The following is a 23,782-nucleotide window of genomic DNA, read 5'->3' as shown; positions in this document are numbered from 1 at the left end:
CCACCATTAGGCACATCTTCCCATTCTCACCTCTTTCCACCTTCTGTGGAAACCACACACTCCGCAACTCCTTGGTCCGCTCGTCCCTCCCTACCGAATTCTCCAATTTCAAGTAATATCCCCCTACCCCGTTTCTTTCTCACCCCACCCCCACCCTGGTGCGCACACATTTCTCCCCCTCCCCCAGCTATCCTGCTACTTTCCCCTCCTCCCTTCACCCAACCCGGAGTGCCATATTTCCCTCTTTCACCTCCACCCTTTCCCCTTCTACCCCTACCCCTCCCTCCAGTTTTACAAAGATGGAATCGATGTAAAGAATAGGAGAAGGAAACCAGGAAGGCGAAGGATTTCCTGAAAGCCAAGGATAGTTATATGGGAGAGAAGAGTGAATGAAAGGAGACATTAAAGAAACAGCGTAACACAAGTGTGAGAGAAGTTCAGTTGAGAGAAAGGGGAGGGAAATTAAGATATCCAGGTATAATAGAATATATAAGAGATGAGATCAAATAATTGAATTTCAGCAAAGGAGCACACGTCTCTTCATGTTCATTGTTAAAGCCAAATTGATGGATGCATTTCTACTTGATTTTGGAATTAAAATTTGGAAAAGAAATCCAGTGTTTATCTGGGAGAGTATAGATAATGCATAGCTGGTAATTCAAGTGGTAATTCAAGCTGGCAATTATAGGCAGGACTAAAACACCAACTAATAGAGGCAAAGTTAACCAGTGGAAAAGGAGAAATGGGAGAGAAGGAGTTGAAGTCGGCAAAAGATATGCAAGGATGAAGTTGGATGGTTGGCAGCTCTCAAGGGAGCAGACTGTCCAGAAGACAAATTGAAATATTAGTGTCATTCTCAGTATCCAACTGTACCAAGCTGTTCTCCTTTCAATGAAAATCTGTTTTAAATCGGCAGGTTTGAAAACATTTGAAACTACTTCAGTTGGGGGATGAAACTGAGTCATTCAAAGCGAGGACATTAATTGCTGTGAGGTGTTTTGACTTTAATCTTGTGTCGTTTTAGTTTGCAATTGGACTTGCCTCAGAAGAACAATAGAAGAGTGCAGTTGGAAGTCAAGTGTGATTCAGAGCTGAGAACAACGGATTTAAATGAGCAAAAACGCTGGGACGTTCAACAGGTCAGGAAACATCTGGAAAGAGAAACAATGATGTTTCATATCATTAACTCTGTATTTACTTCCACAGATGCTGTCTAGAGTTTTCCAGTAGTTTTTATTTTTTTAAATTTCAGATTTCTAACAACTGCATTTTTAAATTTAAAATTTTAAGCACAACAGATGCCACATTGTTGAATATGGTTACTTCTGATGAGATAATGAAGTTTTGAACAGTGGGCATGAAGCAGAAAGCTTATGACAATCAGAAGGCTCCAGATGGCCTTTCTTCCCCAGGTACTAATGTTAGTGGTTATTATTTTTTTGTCCAGCATTGTTACAGATGGTGAACTAGCTGGAGTTCACTTTCCTGGATTTGTATTCCGTCTGCAATCCTAGCCACAGTTCTCGTATTGCACTGCAAGATAAAAATCCTCTGGAGATACTCATGTTCACAGACCTCCAAATTGTGAATAAAGATTTTACATGCAGAGACAGCAAAACAGATTCCAATATTGGCATATGGTTCATTTACATTTAAATAATTATTTCAGTTAACCACATTTTTAGTAGTTATGCCCAAAGTATGATACAAGGCACAAAAGGCATAAATGTAGCAAAGAGTGTTATAATGGGTTGCAGCAATCACTTTTCAGAGAACTCCTAAAGTTCCATTTGGCTGTCAAGTGGGCTGTGCTTGGTTCAAATTCTGTTTAAAACTTTCCATGCCTTTTGTGGAATGTTAAAACCAGGAAGCTACCATGGCGTGTCAGAAAGTAGATGTTTAATCTACTAATGGCTGATGGTTTTGTTCCATGTTCTCCTCCAAGCTTATGTGCCATCCCATCCTATAAGGGTCTCTACATGTTCACCAAGGTTTCCAGAAGACCAAATAATGACCTGGGAACTTCTTTTAATCTCAATGAATGGCAAGGATTCGGTTTCATGCGGTTCATCTGTGTGTGTGTGCGCTGTTTTGTTACATCAAATGTCCAAGGGACCAATATTGGCCAGTACTAAAATGCTGTGAGGCACACTGGCAGAATTTAACTGGACACACATGCATTTAGTATGAATGCCAGCAGCCCACACAGGTGAATACTACTGGCCGCCGAGAAGATCAATGTGCCCAAACGCTCAACGGACCATCTCAATGAAGCAATGAAATCTTATGGCTTTCCAAAGGTCCTTCATTCCAAAAGTCCTTCATTCAAAAGGTTGCACCCTGCGATATTAGATCTGTCATCTCGATGTTGATAACCTCTCTCAGGACAAAGAAGTGACGATCTGTGGAAGGGCTTGAAAGTAATTTGATCAGTTCTGACATTTCATAACTGCTTTTGTAATATAAATTGCAACAAGCTGTCTCCAATATTTACAACCAGATGTTGGCCTGGCATTCTCTGTGAGGAAGGACATATCTACCAGCACAAAACCACCTATAGGTGTCAACGTTTCTCTAAATGGTGATCAATAAAATGGTGCCAGGGTGCTGCTTTGAGTGCAATCCTCAGTGAACTGTCGAATAAAGTTTATTCAAAGTTGGTAAAATCTTAACAAATGCCCAAAGAAGTTACACAATTTGTTCCAGGGAGCTTCTTGTGGACCTAGTTGCAATGACTGTTAAAATAGAGAATGTAAAAAGCACTGGAAATCAACAGCATCTTTTCTCTGAAGATAGACACTAAATGCCGGAGTAACTCAGTGGGCCACGCAGCATCTTTGAAGAATGCTCAGAGATGCTGCCTGACCCGCTGAGTTACTCCACCACTTTGTGTCTATCTTCAATAAACAGGCATCTGCAGTTCCTTCCTTCCATCTTTTCTCTGTTTTTGAAGGGGTAAATTAAAGAACTAGTTTGTGTAACATTTTTTAAATAATTGGCAATCAACCCTCATTTTAACACAAATGATATGGGATGTTCTTCTTTTCCATACCTCACCTACCAGACTCTCGAGAATTGCACTAGTGAACATGTTTCCTTACACTTGCACCTAAAGCCACCTTGATACTGAGTATCAGCAAGTGCACTCCGCCCCTTTAGTGAATGTAAGTGTAAAGAGCCCACATGTATTGAGACAGGAAAACTTGTCCTTGAATTCTAAACTGTAGAGTTCTGATTTAGGAGATCCAAACAAATTCAAGTTATGCTCTTCACCATGTAGCACCTAAACAATCAACCCTGGACTACATACGGTCAAATGTGTTGTTGAAAATTACTCCCACAAGTTTTTCTGTAATATTAATTAAAGGTAAAGATAAAAAAATTATTACTGTAAATGCACAGTGGAGCAGTTGCTGCCTTACAGCGCTAGAGATCCAGATTTGATCTTGACTATGGATGATGTCTGTACGGGGTTTGTACGTTCTCTCTGTGATCACATGGGTTTCCTACGGGTGCTACAGTTTCCTCCCACAATCCGAAGAACGAACAGGTTTGTAGGTTAATTGGCCTCTGTAAATTGCCCCCTGTGTGTAGGATAAGAAAGTGGGTTTACAGAGCTAGTGTATGGGTGATCGATGGTTGGTGCAGACTTGGTGAGCTGAAGGGCCTGTTTCCGTGCTGTATCTTTAAACTAAACTAAATGGAAATTAATATAAATGTTGCCGAAAAGTGCTGGACGTTGTATCTAATGAATGCACTGAAATAAAATGCTAGTCAAAGTGCATTCCTACCATTGACTTTTATTGCATCAAGTGCATTCATGGCAGTCCAATCGCAGAATTTCTAAATAAATTAATGTAAGGAATATGGTGCCATCTTTAGAATGGGAAGAACTCAATATATGGAATGTGCAATAGCACAAGTTTCCTGTTAGAGCTTTGGAAAAAACACTTTAGTTGAAGCAAAATTAATGGAAAAGCTGGATATCCATAAAAGGGAAAGGAACAGATTGCAGGTCCAGTTAGATGGAAAGGGGTAGGAGAAGATGCATTGACCAGAAACAATAGTATGGACAAATTGTTTTTTTCCTTATTCCATTATAAATTAGATGTTACTCTCGGCAAAAGTGAATTGATCTCCCACGAATTCACATCAAAAATGTAAGAAATACACTTAAGGCTCTTTACCTTGGAACTTTGTTTTGTCTTTTAAAATAAATATTTAATGTAAGCGTATAATGCTATTACAGATCATTGCTCTTACTTGACTATGGATTATATCTGTACGGAGGACATGGAGAAAATAATAAAGGCAGAGCAAATGAAAAAATCTGCAGAAAGGTATAAATAAAAAGGGTTAATATTTCATTGTTCTACTGATGTAGCTGTCTATTTGGGATTTAGTGTTGTATAACCATGTTAGAGGAGCTTGTTAGAGCTTTTGAGCTTAAATTTTAAAACATTTTACACAGATGCCTGCTTTATTAATTCGCACCAGTTCCTTTGCTCTCACTATCCTTCAGGGCTCTGCTTTCAACAATATCTCATTCAGCCAGGAGAGCAGGCAAGAATGCCTCAGGGGTCTATCTATGTAATGGTGTTTAGGACACAAGCTATCCGCTGGGAAACTGACAACAATGAAACAGTTCATTACATTCATTGCATGTTGATCATGAAAGTAGCCAAAAGCCTCTGGCCTAGGAATTAGTCCATTTGTTATAGTTACCTCATGGGTACATTAAGTTTTAATGTGGAGGAATTTGTAGTTTGTATGTGAGTGAAATGTTTACCTGATTTTTTTTACACTTTCGTCAAGTTCTCCCCATCTGGAACAGGTGTGAGGATTAGTAAATGTTCTGTTAATTATTCAGCAGATCATTCTAACTGATCTTGTGCAAAATTCCTTTGCCTTAAAAGTTCCTAATTTTGTGCATCTGAGGCACACATCTAAAGCCGGACATGCACAATGGAACAGGCTGGATATGATTCTGTGGAGTAACCCAACCCCACAAGGCTCCACTTGCCCCTCGTGAGGCACAAGTTTGAACGAAAGCTTTCTCAGTCAATAGCCATTTCTCCACAAATGTTATGCAAAACAGATGATCTTTCTATTTGCTTTATCCTTGTGTACTAATCATTTAAGAAATGCGTCCTTTCAGAGATGATCCCATTGTTTTGTTATCAATGTCTACTAGTGGTTGCATGAAGATATAAAAACAAAATGACAGTGTGCACAGATGCTCAGTATTTGCATGAGCATAATGCTGTTATGATCATTGATGAGATGGGATGAAAGAGGATTACCAAGGTGGTTATAAGAAAGAGAATTGCTTGCTTTCTGTGAGATTTTGTTCTTTTTTTCTCTGCTACTTATTGTTCTCTGTTTTTTCTATTTTTTTCACTATTTATTCTCTGCATCATTTATTGAAATCACGTTGAATTTCATGTTCAGTTTCTTGTACTTGCTTCAGTGGTGTTGTGGCAGAATACATGTCAAAATGTGCATAACTGGTTATTTAGATTCTATAGTTCTGTCCCATCCATAACCAACCTCCCCATCTGAAGCTTTGCTTAACAATGCAAAACTGTCCATTAAACGAACATTCAGGGTTTTCTGCTATCTATGTGGTGGTTTGGTTTTGTGACTTGCATGGAGAGTTCATTGGTTTATGTTGCATTGTCGTAGAGTCATGTTCAAGTTCAAGTTCAAGTTCAAGTGAGTTTATTGTCATGTGTCCCTGTATAGGACAATTAAACTCTTGCTTTGCTTAAGCACACAGAACATAGTAGGCATTTACTACAAAACAGATAAGTGTGTCCATATACCATGATATAAATATATATACACATGAATAAATAGTAAGATTAAACGAGAACTTACCAGTTTGAAGTTTGATCGTTATTTTATGAGGAGTAACGTTGAGGGATTACGTGAAGAACCCCGCCAGGACGCATGCGTGTCATTCTTCAAAGCAGCGGTGTGAAATCACAGATAACTGTAATGACTAAACATAGTAAGATTAGAGAAGAGATACCAGTTGAGTATATGATCAAGGGTGGGAGCGGAGGGCACGTAATCCCTCAACGTTACTCCTCATAAAATAACGATCAAACTTCGAACTGGTAAGTTCTCGTTTAATCTTACTATTTTACTTCGGAGTCACGTGAGTGACTACGTGAAGATTTTAAAGCTCTGTGATTTCATGCCGTGGAAACGAGTCCATGCATCACATCTGCCTTGATTATGGGGAGAATAGTGTTAACATCATTAGACATCAATACGATATTGAAACCCCAACGATAAATATATTAACACCAAATTATAGCCCCTATTTATGGGGTAAATTATATTACAGAACTTAAAATTGTTTCTGCAAATGTTCCAGGTTTAATGACCGGTTTGTTATAAATCATTGGAAAGTTTTCTCCGTTGACCATCCTGCTGTCTTGAGGATTTGGTCCATAGGAACATCCAACTTCATAGCTGCCGATGTAGCGGCAGCCCTGGTGGAGTGAGATTTAAAATGCTAGTGTCTACTCCAGCCTTATTAGGACCTGTTTTAGCCATCTAGAGATGGTCTGGACTGTCACTGTTTTGAGTGGCTGTTTGTAGCTGATTAAAGTGACATTTCTTTCCCTCTGATGATCTTAGTATACTCCATATATAATAGTAAGTGTGTTACAATACAGAGACGATCATCTGTCGGGTATGCCCTGAATTCTGTTTTTAGGCCTGCTGACCCCTGTCACTTCTGTTTGACTAATTCATTGATGTGAAAAGTTAAATTTCCAGATGAAATAGTCATGTTGTTCAGCCTTAGGTTCTGTAGTGACTGGACGCTTTGTGCCGTGACCAAGGCCATCAGCATGACTGTTTCATAGTCAGTTTCTGTAGGGACAGAGCTGTAGCTGGAGACCGGTTTCTTAACATGGTCAGTACAATACTCACATCCCATATTTGGGAGTACCTGGTTCTTGGGGGATTAACATTAAAATGCCCCTCATGAGTTTGGTTACCAGGGTGTGTCCCAACAGAATGACGCTCTGTTCCTTGCCACAGGTATGTTGACAGAGCACTCTGGCGCAGTTGATGGCACTATGACTGAGCCTCTCATCGTAATGGAGGATTGCCAGGAATTCCAGAACAGACGGGATGTTCATAGATCTGTGGGTGATCTTTCCTTTGTTACCGGATGGACCAGTAAATTAGGTCTATGATGGATGGTGATGCATGGTTTTAATACCATGTCTAGTATCACCGGGAACCATGGTTGAGTAGGCCAATCGGGTACTATCAAAATACCAGACGCAGAGTCGTGCTGTATTTTCGTTAATACCCGACTGATGAGGCAGAAAGGAGGGAATGCATAAATAAACAATTTCCCCCAATGCAGCGAAAATGCATCTGTTGCCGCTGCCCCAGGTCTGGTTCCCATGAAACATAATTTGATAACTGGTGATTGAGCCTGGATGCGAAAAGATCGATATCTGGTGTTCCATACCATGCTGTAATTTCAGCAAATACATTTTTATCCAACATCCATTCAGTGTTTTCATTGAATTTGCGTGACCTGGTGTCTGCCACTAAATTTAGTTTACCTGGTAAGTAGGTAGTTGATATTCAAATATCTCACTGGATACACCATTGCCAAATTGTGTTGGCCAGATTGTCACATGATGTCGATTTGTTTCCACCCATATGGTTGATATATGCTACCACGGTGGTGTTGTCAATTTGTAGTCTAACATGCTGGTGATTTAACCCAGAAAAATATGACTTAAGGCAATGGAATGCACTTAACATTTCCAGGTAGTTTATGCCCAGTGTTTGTAATAATGATGCCTCCTGTGCATTCCATCTCCCTCCACAGCTGGAGATGGAATTGGTAACACCCCAACCAAGTGCACTGGCATCAGTTTGTAGTACCATAGACGGGTTGCTGATAATTATTGGATTGGAACAATACCTGACGTTATGTTCCCACCATTTTAGTTCCATTATGGCCTCTGTTGGTAGCTTCATTGGTCTGTCAAAATGGCCACCATTAAGTTTGAGTGCTCTTATTTTTACTCTCTGTAAATTTCGATAGTATAAAGGTCCGAATTGTGTGGCTGGAAATGCAGCCACTATCATCCCAATTATTCTAGCTACCAGTCTAATGGATGGTTTGGTGATGTCAATGATTTCGCTACAAGCCTCTATTAAGGCTGTAACCTTTTCTTTCGGCAAAGTCACTGACATGAGAACTGAGTTAATGGTGAACCCCACATAATCCATTTTTGTTGAAGGCGTTAATCAATCAATCAATCAATCAATCAATCAATCAATCAATCAATCAATCAATCAATCAACCTTTATTGTCATCTTGCAAGCAACAGTTGTACAGTGCAAAATGAAAAGACGTTTCCCAGGGAATAGCGGAGCATCGCACATGAAATTTAAAACATTTCACACATAATACTAAAAACAATCCAGTCCCTGATGGAACAGTATAAATAGTTAAAAGCAGGTAAAACACAACGTTAAAATACAATAAACCAATCATAAAATGTCCGGGGCAGCTGATTTTAGTGGCCAGTGCCAGTTATTAAAGTGGCCAGTGGCAGTTATTAAAGTGTCCGTGCCAGCCGCAGAATCAAGTGACTGTGAGTACAGAGTGACTGTTTAGCAGCCTCACAGCCTGTGGTAGGAAGCTGTTTAGCAGTCTTGTAGTCCGGGCTTTGATGCTTCGATATCTCTTGCCTGATGGCAGGAGATCCAGGTGTATGTGGAGGGGGTGCAGTTTGTCCTTAGCAATTCTCTGAGCTTTTTTCAGACAGCGGCTCTGGAACAGTTCTTGTACCGAGGGTAGGGAGACGCCAATGATCCTCTCTGCTCCCCTCACTACCCTCTGCAGAGCCATCCTGTCCGAGCAGTTTAATTTAGACTGAACTGGATGGATGATAAACCCCAGTTTTCCAAACAATTGTTTTGTGGCTGTTAACGCTTGTTTAGCCAATTCCAAAGTTTTGCCAACAATAAGTACGTCATCTAGATATGCCATTACCATGTGTTTTTGTTTCCGCAGTAACGCTAGGGCTGGTTTCAATTTTTTGTGAACAGCCTGGGGCTGATGTTAGATCGTTAGGTGCCCTGTATTGCCAGTGCTGACCCATCCAGTTGAATTTTAAATAACATCTGTGGTCACCTCTTGTGGGTACTGTATAGTAAGCATCTTTTAAATCGATGCTTGCCATGTAGTAGCCTTCGGAAATCAATTGCTTAGCAGTAACAAAGGTTTCCATCTTGAAATGAATATATTGTACAAAGGTATTCAAAGTAGTTAAATCGATGATGATGCGGCAACCACCATCTTTCTTGTTTTTTATAAAGATGTTGGACACGAATTCCTGTGATTCGTGTTGGGTTTCCTCAATTACTCCTTTATTATATAGCCGCTGTAATTCAGCATGTGCTTTAGATTTTTCTATGCCTGTGAGCATGAACATTCGGTTTGGTACATGCTGAACTGGAGGGTTATGTTTTTGTATAAATTCTATGGTATAACCCTGGATACTGCTTAGAATATAAGTGTCGGTAGTTAACTTATTCCATGCATCCAAATAATATCGTAATCTCCCACCAACTTCCATGCTCCCTTTAATTCTTAAGGAACCAGACCCACCTACCTCCATGGTTACCAGTGGTAGGTGTGTTACTTCTTCGGCATCCTCCGTGGACGTTGAGGCGCCGTTGTCTGGGTCTGTAGTTGGGTTGGTGTTGAGGGCTTGCGCATTTTCCAGGAAGGTCGGTCTGGGCCATGGCCTGAAAAAGACCGATGTTGGGTGTTCCTGGTTTTGCGCTTTCTCCAGTTTGTCTTGGCCGACTGGTGGGTGCGTAGGGGTGATGTTTTTGGCCGTAGTAGCTTTTGGATGCTGCTTTTATGAGCCCCAGGGTTTTCGCCTCTTCGTCAAGTTCTTTGACTTGTTTTGATAAATCCCCTCCAAATAGTAGTATTGATGGTTTGGAGGTTCCAGGTTTGCAGAGGCCTGCATATTTGGGGTCTAAAGCCGGTTGGATAGCACCTTTCCTAATATTGTTTAACTCGTATTGTGAGTTGCAGAGTAAAGCCAGTGCATCTTGGTGGTCTAGGGTCATGTTTTGCTCATTCAATGTGCGGGCAAAAGCCGTAATTCCTGCTGTTAGGACTATTAGGACTTTCTGTATTTTTAAGTCCCTGGTTCTAATTGATGCCCCGACATGTTTCCAGATGCACTGGTTGACACTGGGAACATTTAGCGACTTGCAGTTCCCTGGTGGTAAGTGTCGTGCCGTTGTGTCCGATAATGCCTGTCCCTGTAGTTGGTTAAAAGACATGTAGTCAATGCTTACCGCTATTTTCGGCTCCAGGTTTAGGCCAGTTTGGTCGGGTTGGATAAACTGGGACACCATATCCAACATGTTTTCTTTCACCCCAGGCATACTAGGGGTATGTTGATCACTCCCCTCTTCAGGGTCAGCCCAGAATTGACCCTCCGTGCTCCCCTCTGATGAGGGAGAAACACTGTGCAGCCCCACAAGAGGTACTGCTGTGGGGCTTACTAACTGCCCACTGTGGCTAGCCTCCATCTCCCGGAGCCTGCTACTTGGAGTATTTCCTCCAGCAGCCGCTCCAACTGGCTCTTATGCTCTCGGGCATAGGCCACTCGCGGCTGCTCCTGTTTCCCCAGCCGCCCCAACCGGCCCCAATGCTCACGGGCACTGGCCGCTCGCGGCTGTTCCTGATCCTGCAGCCGCTCCAACCGGCTCCAATGCTCACGGGCACTGGCCGTCGCGGCTGCTTTTGTTCCCGCTCCCAGCCGCTCCAACCGGCTCCAATGCGCACGGACACTGGCCGCTCGCGGCTGCTCCTGAAGCCGCTCCAACCGGCCCCAATGCCCATGGCACTGGCCGCTCGCGGCTATTCAGAGTCGGACTCATCAGAGTCAACGACTCTGTTAGTTTTTTGCTTCGCTCTACCGCCCGGCCGTGGCCGGTGCGGGAGCGAAGTCGGGCACAGCTGTTTCCTTTACGGGAGATTGGCGTGCCGTTGGCTGCTGCTGCCGGCTGCCCGCAAATCCGCGGTTCTCCCCCGCCAGCTTTCTCGCAGCCTTCTTGGATCTCGTCCATGTCTCCACCTGTAAGGTAAGTGGAAGGAACGCAGAGTCTCCTTACCTGCTGTTCCCGGCTTTCAAATTCTGCCGCTAAGGGAACGTCGTTCCCTCTGCTGTGATTCGTTGCAATGCGTGTAGCGATATGACACGCATGCATCCTGGCGGGGTTCTTCACGTAGTCAATCACGTGGCTCCGAAGTAAAATAAACTGATAAAGTGCAAGTAACAGAAAGTGGTTATTAATAATCAGAGTTTTGTCCGAGCCAGGTTTAATAGCCTGATGGCTGTGGGGAAGTAGCTATTCCTGAACCTGGTTGTTGCAGTCTTCAGGCTCCTGTACCTTCTACCTGAAGGTAGCAGGGGGATGAGTGTGTGGCCAGGATGGTTTGGGTCTTTGATGATACTGCCAGCCTTTTTGAGGCAGCGACTGCGATAAATCCCCTCGATGGAAGGAAGGTCAGAGCCAATGATGGACTGGGCAGTGTTTACTACTTTTTGTAGTCTTTTCCTCTCCAGGGCGCTCAAATTGCCGAACCAAGCCACGATGCAACCGGTCAGCATGCTCTCTACTGTGCACCTGTAGAAGTTAGAGAGAGTCTTTCTTGACAAACCGACTCTCCGTAATCTTCTCAGGAAGTAGAGGCCTCATGTCCACAGAAACAGGTCTTTCGACATACCGTCTCCATGCTGATCATAAAGTACTCATTCACACAGCCTCATTTACCACTGATCGCTACTTGGCCTGATATGCCTTGGGAATTCAAATGCTCCTCTAGTGTGCAAGTGAAGTTTTTGATCTTAAGAAACATCCAAAGTTGCAATAAGCATGTTTGCTCTATCCATCAATTAAGCCACAACCTGCTCCTGGGAGAGAAGGCAGCCCAAGCTGTAATTCTAAACAAAGTGTCTTTGTTCCTTTACCAAGTTGGTAACATCCCTTTGGGTCATTCTTATGGATTTAAGTTCTGTACTCAAGACTGATGATATTTATTATTCATATATAAGATGGGAATGCTAATTTGCATTAAACAGTGGATTAGGAAAGTGATTATTTTATATTGTAGGCAAAAGCTCAGGGAACAATTACCTTGCGTCTAATGAGCCATAATAACTACAGCTGTAGCTGATTAAATGAAATATTTATAATGCACCGGCTATGTTCTCTCCAAGTAAAATTAAATTAATAAAAATGTGAAAAATGCTTCAGAGAATTCAATATCTTGTTTTGTGTGGAGCGACCTTGTGCGTTGAAATATGAGGGCAACCACTGCAGTCTAGAAAGACTAAGATAAAGTTATGGCTCTGCAGACACTGCACTGGGTCGATTCTGTTTCCACCAGGTGTGCCTGGTAGTGGGGTTGGTCTAGTGAGATAGAACAAAAATAGCTGAGTTCCTCTTCCACACTTCTGTAGAATGCATTCAGCTCTTTTCTTCATCACTGATAGAGTCATAGTCATAGAGTGTGGAGACAGGCCCTTCAGCCCAACTTGCCCACACCAGCCAACATGTCCCACCGGCAACACTAGTCCCTCCTGCCTGCGCTTGGTCCATATCCCTCCAAACTTGTTTCTTAAAAAGTTGGATGAGTCCCACTGATACCTGAAAACTAATGCTTCAATGGAGGCTGACAAACTTCAGGCAGAGGGAGGTAGACAAAAAATACTGGAGGAACTCAGCGGGTGAGGCAGCATCTATGGAGAGAAGGAATTGGCGACGTTTCGGGTCGAGACCCTTCTTCAGATGTCCAGAGATATCCAGAGCACATCCAGAGAGCCATCCTCTCCATATTGTGGTGAAAGAAGAACTTTTCAGATATCTGGATTTTAATTTTTGAAGATTTTGGCATATTGATGTGAACTACCTTGTCCTAAAAGCTGTCTTTGAATGGCAGAGCAGTCTTGTCACTTAAGTTATACCTCTACTATAAACATATAACTCTATTTGTTTTCACACAATATTGAAATGCATTGTATCCATTGAAATTGTATAATCACCTATAATTCCCTTTATACCCAAAAGGTATAACAACTCAATGTATTTTGAGTTTGGAAAGAGCCCTTCCCCTTGGTCTACATTGCTTTTTGTAGGAAGGAAAGGTCTCAACCTGAAACATCGCCCATTACTTCTCTCTAGATATGCTGCCTGTCCTGCTGAGTTACTCCAGCTTTTTGTGTCTATCTTTGGTCTCCATTGCTTTTTTACTTGTGCAAAATAAAGGCCTGTGACATCTCTCACTTTGGACTCCATTGAACATTGGTAGTGTTCTAAAATCACAACACTACCAATTCATAAAGATCACCTCAAGGTAATAATGATACATTTTGTTTCCTGGTTTTGATGCTACTTTTAAAAAAACACACAGTTTTGGTATCTTTCCCCGTTGATAACATTTCGCTCAGAGAATATGAACATTTGCTGGGAAATATTGCAGGAGTGTAACTACTATTTTATGTGAAGCTTATTATGGACTCAAATATATGGCTTAGGAGCAAGAGAAGACCCTTCAATCACTCAAGCCTGCTGTGCCATTCAATGAAATTATGCAAAATCTGATTGTAACCTCAACCCTGCCTTCCTGTCTGCATCTGGTAACTTTTCTCCCCCCTTCCTGATAAGAATCACAACTAATGTTTTCATCATATCCCTTTGACAGGGAATATTCAACTGCTGGAAAAACTTTGCCATCAACCTCTACATGCTCGCTCATTGTTTTAGCTTTCATTGAGATAACCTCTCATTCTTCTAAACTCCAAAGAATGTAGATATCATTTCTTTAGCTGCCCGTGATAGATTATCATTCTCAGCCCAAAAATCAAAGAAGTGACAGGGAGGCACAGTCACAAAATAGGGGAAGCTGTCACTTCATGTTCAATTTTATTCAATCTGCATTTGACCAGAATTAAAATCTATATTTTAGGGAGTTAGATGTGGCCCTTGTGGCTAAAGGTATCAGGGGGTATGGAGAGAAGGCAAGTACAGGATACTGAGTTGGATGATCAGCCATGATCATATTGAATGGCGGTACAGACTTGAAGGGCCGAATGGCCTACTCCTGCACCTATTTTCTATGGTTCTATGTATCGTCTATTGATTTGATGATTGTTTTGGAAATGTTATTCCAGGAAAGTTGCGACGGTGCGTGTTTCTTGAAATTAACACCTTGACTTGGAACTAGCTGGGTATTTGTCAAAATGGATTTTAATCTTGAAACTAATTCTATCCTGCGATGACCATATGAAAACATAAAAATGAATTACAAAGCAAGCAGGGTTGAACTGGTTTATGACGATTGCTACTTGCTTTCTTTGACATTGGAGTTGCTATTCATAATGGAATTAGCAAAAGGGGATTATGATTTAGATTATCAATGTAAAATTGGTGACATTTTGACCATAATGGCAAAGTCATTTCCTTCAGTGTTGGGTAAAGGGAATATGACAGTAAAAGGTTGTACTTTAAATGAATTTGCTTGAGAGTTAGGTTTCTCTGGGGAATATCACGACCTTCGTGAAAGTGTTGGTAAAATCATTTTCAATATAGACAAGTTGTCTAATGAAGCTGCATATTACAGCTAGTGGAAAGTCTTTACAGTATGGAAATGCCCTTAAAATATCAAGGAAGGAATTAAGGATTGTCTGCTGATTACTTTACCTGATGTTAAAATATTGACAGGTATTGGACGGCACAGTGGCGCAGCAGTAGAGTAGCTGCCATACAGCACCTACAGCACCAGAGACCCGGGTTCGATCCCGACTACGCGTGCTGTCTGTACGGAGTTTGTACATTCTCCCCGTGACCGCATGGGTTTTTTCCGAGATCTTCGGTTTCTACCCACAATCCCAAGACGTACAGGTTTGTAGGTTAATTGGCTTGGTATAAATATAAATTGTTCCCAGTGTGTGTAGGATAGTGTTACTGTGCGGGGATTGCTGGTCGGTGCGGACTCAATGGGCCGAATGGCCTGTTTCCATGCTGCATCTCGAAACTAAAACTAGACAGATAATTTCCATCCATCAGAACTGCTGTAGCTTTGGGAGCAACAACAGCAGCAGCAGGAGGAGATTAGCAAGAGATACGACTGATTGGCTCTAGCCCAAGTGGGAGGAGAGAAGTTGAATCTGAATCTGAATCTGAATCTGAAGTGAGTCAGTGCTGGGAAAACAATTGAAAACTGAGGAATTTGGTTTGTAAATTGGTAAATCAAGCAATTTATCAGTCAATTTAAGTAAGACTGCTCTTAGGGAGCGGCAGTGTGTGAGCGGCCTTGTGAGTAAAGTGTGAGTCTTTGGCTCGAGAGTCTTCGGAGAGGAGGCTGAGGAGAGGAGACTACGCAAAACACTGCAGAGGGAGAGACGAAAGAAGGAGATGTCAGGCAAGCTGATTCAGTGTGATGCTTGCAGTATGTGGGAGGTCAAGGACACCGCTGGTGCCTCTGGCTGCTACAAATGCGAAAAGTGCATCCAGGTAGAGCTCCTGAAGGGCCGTGTTGGGGAACTGGAGAAGCAAGTGGATGACCTCCGGTTCGTCCGAGAAACGGAGTCGTTCCTCGACAAGTCCTACAGTACGATTGTTACACCTAAGGTACTGGAAGAGAGAAGGTGGGAGACAGTGAGAACGGGAGGGAAGCATGGAATGCCAACTTCCCCGGGTGTTGTACCTCTTGTGAACAGGTTCACCCACTTAGAAGCTGTCGGGACAGAAGAGGTGTTTACACTGGGCGGCGGACTGGCTTGTGATGCGAATAGGGCTGTTGAGCCAAAACCAAAAAGGCCTAAGGCAGGCAACGCCATTGTAGTAGGAGACTCCATTGTGAGAGGTACGGACAGGGGTTTCTGCGGCAACAGACGGGATGCGAGGATGGTGTGCTGCCTTCCTGGTGCCAGGATCCAGGATGTCACGGAAAGAGTGCAGAAAATCCTCAAGGGCGAAGGTGAACATCCGGAAGTGGTAGTGCATGTTGGCACAAACGATGTCGGAAAGAAGGGGATGAATATTCTGCAGCATGACTTTAGAGAGCTCGGAAAAATGCTGAAAAGCAGGACCTCCAGGGTTGTTATCTCCGGTTTGCTTCCAGTTCCTCGTGCTGGCGAGAGCAGGAACAGGGAGATACGGGACCTGAACGTGTGGCTGAGGAACTGGTGCACGGGGCAGGGATTTAGATTCTTAGATCACTGGGATCTGTTTTGGGGTAAGGGGGAACTGTACAAAAGGGACGGATTGCATCTTAACAGGTGTGGGACCAGCATTCTGGCAGGCAGGTTTGCCACTGCTACACGGGTGGTTTTAAACTGAATAAGGGGGGTGGGGTGTCGAATGGGCTAGTGGAGGATGGAGTTAAAGGGAAAGGGTTTCTTAAATGTGTGAGCGTAGAGACAGAGGGGTGTAAAATGAGGGTAGAAGCAATAGGTAGCAAGGTGAAAAGTAAAAGTGGCAGGCCGGAAAATCCAGGGCAAAAATCAAAAAGGGCCACTTTTCAACAAAATTGTATAAGGGGTAAGAGTGTTGTAAAAACAAGCCTGAAGGCTTTGTGTCTCAATGCAAGGAGCATTCGTAATAAGGTGGATGAGTTGAATGTGCAGATAGCTATTAATGACTATGATATAGTTGGGATCACGGAGACATGGCTCCAGGGTGACCAAGGCTGGGAGCTGAACATCCAGGGATATTCAATATTCAGGAGGGATAGAGAGAAAGGAAAAGGAGGTGGGGTAGCGTTGCTGATTAGAGAGGAGATTAACGCAATGGAAAGGAAGGACATTAGTTTGCAGGATGTGGAATCGGTATGGGTAGAGCTGCGAAACACTAAGGGGCAGAAAACGCTGGTGGGTGTTGTGTACAGGCCACCTAACAGTAGTAGTGAAGTTGGAGATGGTATCAAACAGGAAATTAGAAATGTGTGCGACAAAGGCAAAACCGTTATAATGGGTGACTTCAATCTACATATAGATTGGGTGAATCAAATTGGCAGGGGTGCTGAGGAAGAGGATTTTTTGGAATGTATGCGGGATAGTTATCTAAATCAACATGTAGAGGAACCAACGAGAGAGCAGGCTATTTTAGACTGGGTATTGAGTAATGAGGAAGGGTTAGTTAGCAGTCTTGTTGTACGTGCCCCCTTGGGCAAGAGTGACCATAATATGGTTGAGTTCTTCATTAGGATGGAGAGTGACATTGTTAATTCAGAAACAAGGGTCCTGAACTTAAAGAAAGGTAACTTGAAAGGTATGAGACGTGAATTGGCCAAGATAGACTGGCGATTGATTCTTAATGGGTTGACGGTGGATATGCAATGGAAGACATTTAAAGACTGCATGGATGAACTACAAAAATTGTTCATCCCAGTTTGGCAAAAGAATAAATCAGGGAAGGTAGTGCATCCGTGGATAACAAGGGAAATCAGGGATAGTATCAAAGCGAAGGATGATGCGTACAAATTAGCCAGAAAAAGCAGCATACCGGAGGACTGGGAGAAATTCAGAGACCAGCAGAGGAGGACAAAGGGCTTAATTAGGAAAGGAAAAATAGATTATGAAAGAAAACTGGCAGGGAACATAAAAACTGACTGCAAAAGTTTTTATAGATATGTGAAAAGAATGAGATTAGTTAAAACAAATGTAGGTCCCTTGCAGTCAGAAACGGGTGAGTTGATCATGGGGAACAAGGATATGGCGGACCAATTGAATAACTACTTTGGTTCCATCTTCACTAAGGAAGACATAAATAATCTGCCGGAAATAGCAGGGGTCCGCGGGTCAAAGGAGTTGGAGGAATTGAGTGAAATCCAGGTTAGCCGGGAAGTGGTGTTGGGTAAATTAAATGGATTAAAGGCTGATAAATCCCCAGGGCCAGATAGGCTGCATCCCAGAGTACTTAAGGAAGTAGCTCCAGAAATAGTGGATGCATTAGTAATAATCTTTCAAAACTCTTTAGATTCTGGAGTAGTTCCTGAGGATTGGCGGGTAGCAAACGTAACCCCACTTTTTAAGAAGGGAGGGAGAGAGAAAACGGGGAATTACAGACCAGTTAGTCTAACATCGGTAGTGGGGAAACTGCTAGAGTCAGTTATTAAAGATGGGATAGCAGCACATTTGGAAAGTGGTAAAATCATTGGACAAAGTCAGCATGGATTTACAAAAGGTAAATCATGTCTGACGAATCTTATAGAATTTTTTGAGGATGTAACTAGTAGCGTGGATAGGGGAGAACCAGTGGATGTGGTGTATCTGGACTTCCAGAAGGCTTTCGACAAGGTCCCACATAAGAGATTAGTTTACAAACTTAAAGCACACGGCATTGGGGGTTCAGTATTGATGTGGATAGAGAACTGGCTGGCAAACAGGAAGCAAAGAGTAGGAGTAAACGGGTCCTTTTCACAATGGCAGGCAGTGACTAGTAGGGTACCGCAAGGCTCAGTGCTGGGACCCCAGCTATTTACAATATATATTAATGATCTGGATGAGGGAATTGAAGGCAATATCTCCAAGTTTGCGGATGACACTAAGCTGGGGGGCAGTGTTAGCTGTGAGGAGGATGCTAGGAGACTGCAAGGTGACTTGGATAGGCTGGGTGAGTGGGCAAATGTTTGGCAGATGCAGTATAATGTGGATAAATGTGAGGTTATCCATTTTGGTGGCAAAAACAGGAAAGCAGACTATTATCTAAATGGTGGCCGACTAGGAAAAGGGGAGATGCAGCGAGACCTGGGTGTCATGGTACACCAGTTATTGAAAGTGGGCATGCAGGTGCAGCAGGCAGTGAAGAAAGCGAATGGTATGTTAGCTTTCATAGCAAAAGGATTTGAGTATAGGAGCAGGGAGGTTCTACTGCAGTTGTACAGGGTCTTGGTGAGACCACACCTGGAGTATTGCGTACAGTTTTGGTCTCCAAATCTGAGGAAGGACATTATTGCCATAGAGGGAGTGCAGAGAAGGTTCTCCAGACTGATTCCTGGGATGTCAGGACTGTCTTATGAAGAAAGACTTGATAGACTTGGTTTATACTCTCTAGAATTTAGGAGATTGAGAGGGGATCTTATAGAAACTTACAAAATTCTTAAGGGGTTGGACAGGCTAGATGCAGGAAGATTGCTCCCGATGTTGGGGAAGTCCAGGACAAGGGGTCACAGCTTAAGGATAAGGGGGAAATCCTTTAAAACCGAGATGAGAAGAACTTTTTTCACACAGAGAGTGGTGAATCTCTGGAACTCCCTGCCACAGAGGGTAGTCGAGGCCAGTTCATTGGCTATATTTAAGAGGGAGTTAGATGTGGCCCTTGTGGCTAAGGGGATCAGAGGGTATGGAGAGAAGGCAGGTACGGGATACTGAGTTGGATGATCAGCCATGATCATATTGAATGGCGGTGCAGGCGCGAAGGGCCGAATGGCCTACTCCTGCACCTAATTTCTATGTTTCTATGTTTCTAACACTATGCTTTTGGTCTACTTTTGTTTCTTTGTGTGTCTTGTGTGGGGGGTGGTGTGGGGGGGCTAAAGGGGAAACCGTTTCGGTCGCCTCCTCCATGGAGAGGCGACTTTTTCCATGTCGCCTCCCCCGTAGCCTAACATCGAGGATCAGTGCGGCCTTTCCCAGAGACGTATCCGGGGCTTCAGCAGCGGGCGCAGCGCGACTCTCGTCCAGGAGCGGGCGAGCCCTCGCCGGGCGTCGGCGGAGGGGAGCGCTCTGTTCGCTGGCCCACGGCAGCCTGAAGCCGCGGCAGCCTGAAGCTCCAGCTGGCGCGGCGTCCGCTGCCTGGGAACCCTCATTGGGGACCCGGGAGGAGAAGAAGCTCCGACCGCCGTCCCGCGGCCAACTTCTACTGCGGGTGCGGATGGACTTACCATCAGGAGCGGGGTCCCTCGCCGGGGACTCCTGGAGAGGAGCTCTGACCGCCGGCTCTGCGGTCTGCGGTGCTTCTGGCTGCGGTGCGGCGGGAACTTTAAATCTTTGACCACCGGCCTGCGGCCTACACCAACCGCGGGGAAGCACCAATTCAGGACTTACCTGGACTTTATCTGGACTTTGCCTTGTCTGAACTTCTGGACGCCCGCAGCGGCGGCTGCGGAGGGTTGAGGTCCCGACCACAGGGGGAAATGGAGGAGGACTGGCCAAATTTTGCGCCTTCCACCACAGTGATGAATGCTGTGGTGGACGTTTATGTTAAATTATTTAATTGTGTTTTTGTGTGTTCTTATTTCATTGTACCGCTGCTGGCAAATTCATTTCACTTGCACTTTATGTGCAAGTGACGAATAAAACTGATATTGATTGATATTGATTGATACTTGGCCAAGCCATGATCACTGCCAATTGTCTTCCATTTCTGCAAATGTCTGAATCTTCCAACAGTTAAAAAGTGATCTACACGGGCATGTGTTCAACTCTCCTTAATTAGTAGAATGGTTAACCCAAGGGACTGTGGACATTGGCCATAATTTCCTATGCGGGATTGTTAAACTAAACTCAGCACCATGTTATTGCAAATGAGCCAAAATGAGAGTGAGCGAGGATTTATACAGAGGATGTGATTTTGCTGGAAAGGCCACCACATCCTGAAATCCCCCTGGGAAGGTGGCAGTGTGCCAATCCTGAAGTATTTTTCAGAGGTGGTATAACAGGCTTGAAAAGAATAATGTATATTTATAAAGCAAATATATTTAATCTAGTAAAGCATCCTCAGGCCTTTTACAGAAGGATAATCAGGAAAGATTTATAAGAGCTGGAGTGTGCCTAAATACTCTGACATTAGTGCAGTAACTTTGAAGTGTAGTCGCTGCTGGTGTAGAAAATGTATGCAGGTCTAAGAAATCATTCCAAGTAGTAATCAATCAATTTCAAGGCACAAGGAACCGAAGATGCTGGAATCTTGAGCAAAATATAAATGCTAGAGGAACAAGGGAGGGGGGGGGGGGGTTTGGGAAAGAGAGTGAGAGTAGGCAAAATATTACTTAAAATTGGAGAATGAATTGATCATACTGTTGGGTTGTATGATACCCAGGCGGAATATGATTTTTAAAGGTGCTTTTAGGATGTTACAAAGTCAACAACCCCAGCATCCCCTTCTAAGACTCCACTGTATCCTTTCCCAAGGTGTGACTTTCTCCTCTAGGACATTAGAGATGTCCTCTTTCTTCAGTAAACAGGATTTCCCCCTCCTGTTGTTGAAAATGGATTCCTCGCCCATGACTTAGGTATGTTACAATACTTACCTTCAGCGGCGCTGCAATTCTGCCACTGGCCGTGCGCGCGATTTTGACGCGTTTGAGGAGGGGGGGGGCGGGGTTAAAACGCGTTTTTTTCCCCGACCTGGTCCTGAATTATATTTTGTTGGAGTGCAAGATGTTGCTAAAGAATCGTTCCGACGGCCGTTCTGTGTGTTTTTTAAAAAAATTTGCCCGACAAGTTAATCGCTGGAGTGATTTTAAAATCAGCTTCTGAAGCCGTCAATGCCGACAACGGGCCGGATTTTATATAGGGGACAGGTAAAAGAAAGTAGTTTATTTTTATGTATAAAAGTGTTTCTTAAGATGTATTTAATTCACATTTTAAGTTGCGAAACGGTGATTTAGTCCCCGAACGAACCGGCAGTGTATTTGCTGCCGATATGGGGACTAAATCACTGCAACCTCAACGTTCCAAATGGTCCCGTTCCAGAAAATCCTACTCGCAAGCTGATTTAAATGGCCATTAATTTACAGGTATTGAACATTAAATTCCTTCCATTTGGCATATAAACCCATGACAATGAGATTTAAAAATTATGTTATATTCTGAATTATTGTGTGAATGTTATTTGGACAATTAGGCTATTTTAAAATATTAATCTATTCTTAAGAAATGGATAGATGTTTAGATCTAGTAATTGAATTTTGTAATTAGCTACAATTAGGTAACTAACTAACTAACTATATGCTTTAATTTCAAGTCATCTAAGTAAGATTGTTTCATATTTGTTTCAGAATGCTTCAATCTATAATAACTGAACATTTCTTTCAGTTCTCTTAAATTTTAAGAAAGTTATAGGTTTTTAAATGTTCTCGTTCACAGCTTTTGTGTTAAGTCAATGAAAAAGCAATAGGGAACAAGATGCCAATTTCCGAGTATGAAAATGGCCATAACCTGTTTAATACTGAAGATATGAAAGTGAATCAGGTGTCAAATTAAACTTCTTTTTATGCTTTATCTGATGGGATAAATTAAAGACTTGATTTTTAAAATCTAAAAATTTTGTAACATTGCTACATGACTCCTCTGTCCTGCTGTCCTGCTCTCGTTCCCCCTCCCCCTAGATGGAACAAGACTAGAGTTCCCTTGGTCCTCATCTTTCACGCCAACAACTTTTGCAACCAACACATCATTCTCCAACATTACTGCCACCACCAATGTGATCACACCGCCAGTCACATCTTCCCATCCCCACCCCTTTCAGCTTTCCATTCAGAACACTCTCTCCACAACTTCTTGATTCAATCATTCCTTCCCATCCAATCCGCCCCCTCCCCAGGCAATTTCCCTGTAACCGTAGGAGATGTAACACCTGTCCCTATACCTCTCCTCTCACTTCCATTCAGAGATCGCAACAGGCAAGACAGAGATTCAGGCACATCTCTTTGAACCACATTGATTGCACTTGGTGCTCCCAATGTGCCCTCTTTACATCGGCAAGACCAAGCATAGACTGGATGGACCTTTTCATCAAACATGTGCTCCGTTTGCCCAGCCCTGCTGGGCGGACAGAGTTATTAACCTTTTTAATTCCCCTTCCCATTCCCATTCTGACTTCTATGTCCTTGGCCTCATCCATTGCCAGAGTGAGGCCAAACACAAAGTAGAAGAACAGCACCTCATTATCCACTTGGGCAGCTTACATCCCATGATATGAACATTGAATGCACCATTTCTCCAACATGGATGCTTCCTGTTCCTGGTATGGTCCGTACCTTAAACGTCTTTGGGGATATATTGGACATAATGTGAACTGTTTCACTGTGATTTGTGATTGATGTGTGGTTATTAGACTTTATGCAGAAGCATATCCTCAAGCTCCTGTTTCTTGATCAGAATTGCGGTGTCTGCTCACTGCTAATCACTGCGTGTATTACCTTTGTTCATATTTTTGGGGTTTTATTTTTTGAAACAGGTCGGTGCTATTTGAATGTGCAGGAAGGAACTGCGGATGCTGGTTTATACCAAAGATAGGCACCAATGCTGCCTGACCCGCTGAGTTACTCCAGCACTTTGTGTCTATCTTAGGTGCTATTTGAGGCCAGGTCTATAATATGTGTAAATTCCAGTGGATGTTATTCCCTGTTTTTAGGAAGACATTTGGAAAAAGTGCTGAAACTGAGGTGAAAGAGGCCATTATGGGCTGAGGTGGAAGGGAGGAGGGGGTACCTCTGTAGATCCAGAAAACCAACTAGATCCCTGCAAAGGTAGTAAGAGGATGTTGCACTTGGTGAATGCTAGGAGGGAAACATCAAATATTCCAACAGTTTTAATGACCATTCAAGCATGATCAATGTCATCCTCTCTCCATTCCAATAGCAGTACCACTGGACTTGCACACTGTTCCATGCAAAACACTTATCATTCACAAAGTTTGTTTGCTCGTGTGTCAGACGACATGCAGCTTGCTGTTGGCTTCTGTCGTTGTC

The sequence above is a fragment of the Amblyraja radiata genome, chromosome 26 (genome assembly GCF_010909765.2).
Source record: "Amblyraja radiata isolate CabotCenter1 chromosome 26, sAmbRad1.1.pri, whole genome shotgun sequence".
Lineage (NCBI taxonomy): Eukaryota > Metazoa > Chordata > Chondrichthyes > Rajiformes > Rajidae > Amblyraja > Amblyraja radiata.
The sequence above is the reverse complement of the archived record's forward strand: the minus strand, read 5'-3'. Positions refer to the sequence as shown.